Here is an 8,574-nt window from a genome sequence, read left to right on the forward strand (position 1 = left end):
TTAAGGTTCAACTGAAGTCTTTTATCTAGTTGATTTTGCTCTTTTAATAAGGGTAGTATATTCTAACTCAAGGTCAATATTTTCTCATGAATTCTTCTGATAATTACTTTATTGATTTGTTACCTTATCTCAGCCAGTCAGTTTAAAATTAAACATAAAAATAAAAGTGAACACAATGAAAGGATTCCTAGGAAATACTGACTTAAACAAGTCATTATATCTCTTGTGCTCTTTCAAGAAAGAAACCAATAGACTCATCCCAAATGGCAGATAATGGTTAAGGCTTAATAACTCCTTAATAACTGCCTTTTACCCTAGGAAAAATAACTTCAAACTCTGACATGTTAATTCTCATTTTGATGAGAAATGTGAAAGAATATTTTATTTTATCTTGTTATTATGGAGAGGAGAATGACTCCTGATAATCATCTTTTACAGGCAACCTCCTACTTCATCTGCTATTAAGACTAATCTGCCTCCTGCCCACCCATCCACTCTATCTCAGCCTTCACGGGGAGTCGATGTGCATGTTGTGATGCTAGGAACCTGGAACATAACACTGTCAGCTAGTTCTGCCACAGAACTGTAACAATCCTAAGTTCCTCTTATGTAAATTAATTTTTTAAGGAAATATACATCTGCTACCTAGATACGCTGTAAGGAACTAGAATCAAAAGAAAAGAGAGGGGGAGTATGAAAACATTGTAAGTTAGAAATAAATTTAAAAGAAAATATTATAAGCAGGGAATTTTCTTTTGTGTGCACTTTAATACAACATATAAACATCAAAATGGTGATGTAAAAGATTAAAGATGAAAATCATTAAGGTTCTAAAGGAACTTAACTATTGCCATTAAGAGAAAAGTACAACCATAATGGCCATAATGAGATGTTGGATTATAGTTACATAAACTCTTCCTTTGGGAAATTATTTTATAACTTTAATTTAGTGGAAGACTGGGAATTATATTTAACAAACATACTGAGCAATTACTACCATTCAGATGAAACATTAGGCAGAAAAAAAAATTTTTTTTAAGATTTTTTATTTTATTTATTCAACAGAGAGAGAGATCACAAGTAGGCAGAGAGGCAGGCAGAGAGAGAGGGGGAAGCAGGCTCCCTGCTGAGCAGAGAGCCCGATGTGGGGCTCGATCCCAAGACCCTGGGACCATGACCTGAGCCAAAGGCAGAGGCTTAACCCACTGAGCAACCCAGGCGCCCCAGGCAGAAAAATTTTAATTAATAGAATTAAGCTACAAAAAGAATACTGAGACAAGAGTGATTAAGTCTCCTAAAGGTTGTGCTGTGCATAGCTGTGAATAATAGTGTGTAAGGACAAAAACGAGTAACTACTCAATAATTAATTTTATATATACATTTTTTAAACTAAAAGAAACCTGCAGGCCTCTCTCAATTTACATAATCCACTTCACAAAAGATGGCATCTGAGCTTTATTTTAAAAGTTTATTGAGAGTTTACAGAAGGACAAAGGAACCACCAAGGCATAAAGATGTCAGAAAGCATGGAGTTATGGGGAACTCCAAATGGTCCACTATGAATGGACCATAAAGTTTCTTTGAGGAAGGGGTAGTAGGAGATGAGGCTGGAGATAGGGCCAGATAACGAAGGACTTTAAGTCCAGTTCTTAAACTTAGACTTTGTTTTCTTGTTAAAGGGAGACAGCAAAGGATTTTACAGACTTTAGGAAGACTATACCTGCTGTAATTAGTAGATGAATTGGAAGAGAGTAAGACTGGAGAAGTTTGGATCAGTGAAGACGCTATTCTATAAGCCTGTTAGGATAAAGATCTGATCTTTACAGGGACGACAGTAGGAATGGACTGGAGAGGCTGGATTTTGAGAGATCCTAGGGAAAAAAAAAATCCAAAGACTTTAATGATTGATGGAAGGTGAGGAAGAGATGATCATTTCAGGTTTTTGTCCTGATTGATTCAATATAAGGGGACACACATATCCAAAATAGGAAACATGGGCTTTGAAGAGTAGCTAATGAGTTAGCTTCTGTATGTTAAATTTGAGACACTGGTGATTCAAGTTTAGCAGTCGGATATATGAGTCTGAGCTCAAGCAGGACTAAGAGGGAAGATTTTGTAGGATCCAAGCAGAAATGAAAAATTGCTAGATGAGATTACTGCAAGAGAGAATATAGTAAAATAGAAACTGGATGGAACATAAACATTTTAAAAAGCAGGTAAACAAGGAGAATTCAAAAAGAAGATGAGAAATTGTGGTCGGTCAGACAAAAGTAAAACCAAGAGGGAATGACATCATAGCAGATTGCATTAATAATCAAGGATGCCTAACTCCACACAGAGGATGGGAGGTACTGTGGTTGCAGTGTGTCCATTGGTTTAGCATTCCAGGGTGAATTAGTAGTTTTTTATGGAGGGGCCTTAGAGGCATAGGGGTTAGAAGCCAGATGGTAAGAGGGTTCTGAATAAACAGAAGGGAAGAACATGAGAATTGGACTTTAGACCTTTGCAATTTAGAACGACCTCTAGAACAGCATGATATGCTGGAGACTGGTTAGAGATACTGGAACTCAAGCCCCATCCCAGACTACTGAATTAGAATCTTCATTTTAATGAGATCTTCAAGTGATTTACAGACCTTAAAGTTTGAGAAGCTTTGGTTTAGAAAATACCTTCAAGGAAATGGAAAAGACTGGAAGGAGATAGGGAGGGAACTAGAGGAACAAGGACCAAGATAGGCATTTTTTAGGATGAGAGGTGTGTGAATGAATATTCAGGCGAAGGAAAAAGATCTGCAGTTGAAAGGAGGAACAGAAAAGTCCTTGATGGAACAAGGACTTTGAGGTAGCTGAGGACCTGGAGTTAAGAATAGAGGGGGTGAGAGGAAGCTGAGTTTAAATAGGAGGAAAAACATCCCTTCTTCCAAGAGAAGAGACTAGGAGGGAATGAAATGCCATCAGAGGAACAGCCACCTAATGGCCTCTTTTATACAGGAAGTAGAAGAAAAGGAAGCTTTATGAGAGTATGGGCAGTTCAATTGAATAGTGTTTGAAAATAGCTTGGAAAAACCACATAAGGTATTGGGAGAACTAACTGTCCAGAGGAGTTACAACTTTACCAAGTGCTATTAAAAATTTAATTGAGTGACATCTGGTTGGCTGAGCCAGTTAATCGTCTGCCTTTGGTTCAGGTCATGATCCCAGGGTCCTGGGATCGAGTCCCACATCAGGCTTCTCGTTCAGTGGGGGAACTTGCTTCTCCCTCTGCCTGCTGCTCCCCCTGCTTATGTGCTCTCTCTAAATCTCTCTCTCTGGCAAATAAATATTTTTTTTAAGTTCTAAAAAACAATGAAATAAAAAATTAATTAAGATTGAAAATCATGAATGTGAAGAGATTAATCCACTTTTTTCAGAGATGTCTAGATGTATGAAAATGGTAAAATGGAGAGCACCACTTATCTTAATAGCTTCACATTGCCACACCAAGTTCACTTCACACCATCTAGGGCCCAGGTCATCCTATACCTAATTTGTGCCTGTGAATGTACATGCCCAGGAAAAATTGCCTTCTCTTTGAAGTCAACCCAAATTCCCCTAAACAGATTTACTCACTCTTCTCTGCTGCTCCCAACACTTTACTTCTACTTGTATTGCAGGAATTTTACAGTGTGACTTGTGTTCTAGTCAACTGTTAACATACATGTTCTTGCTCCAGATCATGAGCGTTTTGAGTCAGGAATTGGACTTGTTTAGTTTTCTGTTACTAGAACCTAACATTTTGCCAAGAATATTTCTTGGATCTGAATTAAGGGGCAGGTTATTTGTACTGTCTTTCTGGTCCAGACTATAAACTCCTTGAGTTCTTGTTCTGTGTCTTATTTTATTTTGTGTTTCCAGGACCCAGCAGAATACTAAAAAAACTTAGGAGGAAAGTCAAGGTTTGTCCTTAGGGTGGATGGATGGTGGGATGCATGACACATGTATGAAAACAGCAGGAACTCAAAATAATAAACCAAAATATTTTTTCCCAGAGTTATAATTTAAGAAAAATGCTTTCCTCCTTTCAACAGGATTAGGAAGACATATTTTCTTCCCAAGCATCAAAGAACTCATGTAAAAAGAACATCAGATAATTTATATACAAATGGGAATCATGTAGGTTACGTTGCTACCACATTAAAGGTATTTTGTTTAAAGTTTGAGGAAAAACTGGAAACAAGTATGGAATCCTAGTATAACAAACCATAATCTTTGAACTACCTATGTCCAACCTAGCAAATAATGGTGAGTCTAGTGCTCTGAGAGGAAGGAAGAAAAGACAAAAGCCTCCATTGTGATCTCTCCTGGACTGTGAGGTTCCAACGTATTGCTTTTGTGAGACCATAGGTTAAGAGGAGGAATGAGCCACTTGGAGAGATCCACGGTATGTAGACAGGATCAGTAAAAGTTAATTGACTGCTTCTGAGCCTGAAGATTCTGAGAAGTGTCACAGTAGACAGTATGGGTGCCACTGAGCATTTACCTCAACAAAGGAAGAGGTCTTTACTGCACAAACCTGTGATTCTTTAGCAAAAGATGTTTTGTTTGTTTGTTTGTTTGTTTGTTTGTTTGTTTTCTAGTCAGGAGAGCATGTTCAGCACCTGGACAGGGCGAGCTGAAAGTGCTGGATAGTTAATGTCGCAAGAAACATTCAAGAGATGACAGACACTTGGAGGCAAGTACCTCAGCTTCTTTCCCCCTCAACTGGGGTGACTCTACATGTATTCTTCTTTGTCTCTCAGATTCCCTGGAAGAAATGAGCTCCAGTTTCTCACAGAGGCAATTACATTGATAGCATTCTATTTCTTGTCTTACTCTCTTACACATCTTATCTCTAATCCTTCACCGGTGTTTCCTGGAATCCCCTCCCAAATAAAACACTTGCCCACAACCCTTTTCTCATGCTCTGCTTCTGGCGGCATCAAAACCAAGAGAAGAGAAGTCTACATGTGTCAAGGTACATTCTTGAGAAACAGATGCCTCCACTAAGGTCAAGTCCAGTTGAAGAAGAAGAATCAGGAGTCTCTAGGAGGAAAGATGGAGCTGGTGGTGTCTCAAAGCAGTCATCTCACGACCAGCTGTGAATTATATTTTATTTCTGTTATCCTTATGCTTCTCTTTGTGAGGTTTTATTAAATATGCCAGGGTAGAATCAAATATCCTATACATAACTGAGAGAAGGATGCCTGCCCGCTCTGTGTTAGAGTAGAATAGTGAAAAATCATCATCTCTGAGGCTATTATGGGGTTGGCCATAGGGACTGGGAAGTTGTCTGAGGGAGAGGTGAACTTAAAGTGAAAGGAATTAGAATAGCCAGTATGACTGCTCTTCCTCATGAAAGGATGCTCCCACCGCTGCAATCTTTGAATATTTCAGATTAAAGGAGTCATCAGATTTCTTTAGTGTGCCCTCAGTTTAAATTCACTCTGGATGTAGTGGTTGCATTGGCCCAGATCCACACCAGTGACTACTTGTACTCTCTTCCTTTATTCTTCCATTTCCGCATGCCTCTCCCTGCCCCATCCTGTCATCCCTGCCACCTTTATACATTGCACCCTTATTCTTTCCCAGTTATATAGATCCACAGCATTCTTAGTCCTATTAACTCAGTCTTTCATGTTCTCAAAAGTGATTAAATGCAAACTCAACATGGTTTTCAGCAATATGCTTTCAGTGGAAAACGTGTCTCTGGCTTAAAATATTTCAGTATGTTTTATTGTTTTCTAACAAACCTTATTTATTTACCCCAAGAAACATTATATCAAAATATTTATTCTGAATTGTTACACCTCTTGCATTATTCACTGAGCTTTCTGCTTAGTCTTTTTTTTTTTTTAAGATTTTTATTTACTTATATGAGAGAGAGAGAGAGAGCATGAGTTGGGGGGAGGGGTGCAAGGGGAGGGAGAGTGAGAAGCAGGCTCTCCTGCTGAGCAGGGAACCCGATATGGGGCTCGGTCCCAGGACTCTGGGATCATGACCTGAGCCCAAGGCAGATACTTAACCAACTGAGCCACTCAGATGCCCCCTCTGCTTATTCTTATAAGGCCAAACTCAAGGCTTCAGCAAGCTTCTCTCTTCTGGAGCTGGGAATCCCCTTCCAAGCTCATTGCTGGCAGAATTAAGTTCTCAAGACTGTAGAACTGAAGCTCCTTTTCTTGGCTGGATGTGAGCTGTGGGCCATTCTCAGCTCCTGGCTGCTCTCCAGGCAGATTGTCTATATGGGCTTGACCTAATCCCATGAGCTCTTTAAATCTGGGTCTAGATGTCAGAGACAGGAGTGAAATTCATCATATTCACAGTCTGGAGGATTATGTAGAGTAAGTACAATAGGAAGTAGGGAATCTTGGGGGCCACCACAGAATTCTGCCGACCATTTATGATAAACCGGAAGTATAATAATACTCTTCTTATCAGAAAAAAGATCTAGGGTTTTGGAAATGTGCATGTGCAGTGAAACATTGTCATACATAGTTAATAACTCAAAAAACAATCTTCAACAATCTGTAGATAAATACTTCAACTATATATATTTTTTCCTCAATTATTAAGCATGGATAATAATAATAATCTTCACCTCCTTTTTTTTTCTTTTCCAGTATCACTGTCAGAATCAAATAACATAGTTTATGTATATATTATGGGTATAAATCTCAATTCATACTTCAAGGAATGTCCCAATATTTTACATTACAATAATATAATTATATAATACATTATATGTTTTAAATCAACTTAATTTTATCTTCAAACCCCCATCAAGTCAGCAAGGAAATCACCTCAGTCATTATGGGGTCTCCCCTAGCCCAGCAGAGTATAATGGTCCAAAAGACTGAGGGGGAGTCAAGCTTATGAGAACCACATCTCCAGTCATACTCTCTATCATTATCCCCTGAGGCACACATTCTCCCTATCCTCCATCTCCCTATATTCTTCATCTGGCCCTGGAATGTTGGAGGACTGGGAGCTGGACCAGAAACATATTCTAGCCAAACTGTCCTAAATGTGATTCCTAAAACACAGAAATCTCCCCCATCCCAAGTCTTGCATCTTTGTGCATTTGGCTCCTACTGTCTGGAATGCCTTCCATTTGCTGCCCTGTGTCCAGGGCTATTAAAAATCCCAAAACATTCTTTAAGAATTTGATCAAACATTACTTCTATTAGATCTTTCTTGATCCACAGTGGTCTTGTCCCTGAGCCTGTAAGTCCATATTTTTAAATCTATAGAAACACCTAATACAATGTATCACACAGTTACTTGCGTGTAATTGTCTTTCTTCCTCGCAAGATCATGGGCTTCCTAAGAGAAGACACTCTGTTCACTAATTGTCCTATTCCTTAAATCTAGCACAAAGCTCAATCCTGGTACACATCCAAATATATATTTGTTGAAAGAATCTCAGCATTTCCTCTTCTTCTGTGTTCTAAATCTGTTGAACTTTCAGTCCATCCTGTTGACCCAGTTCTGTTCTGTTCTTATGCCTTTGTGTATTACGTGCATGGGTATATTTGCTATATCGTATGCATTATGTATATGATATCATGGGCAATACAAGGGAGCAAAATCCTTGTGTTGAAAACTAGTAAATGAGGGCAAGAATCTGGCATTTATCCTACCTATCCTCAACAAGCTATTCTTCAAGATAATCAAATAGTTGATGAAGATACTTCTCTTCATAAAACAATAAACTTACAAGATCACCATTTTGCAGCCACGAAGGAATTAGTGGATCCCAGAAATGGCTGTTAACATCTATAAAAATAAAGAACTAAATATCATGTGACTCCAGGCATTCTTGCCGAAAACTGAACCTGAATCAGCCTCTAGATCCAACTACCGGTTTACAGATCCCTTTTGAAATGAACAAACTGTATGTATATTTATAAGAAAGGGATATTTGAAAGTGAAATCTTAAAAAGATATGCAAATCCAGTGTTATTACAAAGGCATCAGAAAGTGGGCTTATTGAATAAACTCATTTTTCAGCCTCATTTACAAGTTATGCAAATGTTTTTGTCGAAATTTGGCTAGTAACTTCTCAACTTCCTCATGAGATCAGGTTTTCTTGTAAACTGATAAAAAATAATACATATGACTATTTTAATAAATGGATTCAGAGTCCACGAGAACTTTTTATTTATAAGATTTTTAACAGGTGAAAAAAATGTTTCCCATACTTTTTAAAAGTTCAGGTATTAATATTTGAGTAAACACATTTGTACCACTTTCAGAAACAAAATATCATTTTGTCATTTAACCAGGAAAAATCTCTTAACATTCTTTCTCAAAGTGATTTCTCCATCACAAATATTTCTTTGAATATCAGGGTTTTTTTTCCTAGAATAGGTGTATGATTTTTTAAAAATTATTATTAAAATATGTGATATCCATGTATCATCAACAAATTTGGACTACTCTTTGATGTAGAATAAATGTGTAGATTAACTTTCAGTCCAACAACCCTTTTTTTTTAAAGTTCCTTTGAAGTATTTTGTCTCTCCAGTTTTGAGATGTTTATACACAAGCTTTTCATGAC

This window comes from Meles meles, chromosome 1, assembly GCF_922984935.1.
Source record: "Meles meles chromosome 1, mMelMel3.1 paternal haplotype, whole genome shotgun sequence".
NCBI classification, from domain to species: domain Eukaryota; kingdom Metazoa; phylum Chordata; class Mammalia; order Carnivora; family Mustelidae; genus Meles; species Meles meles.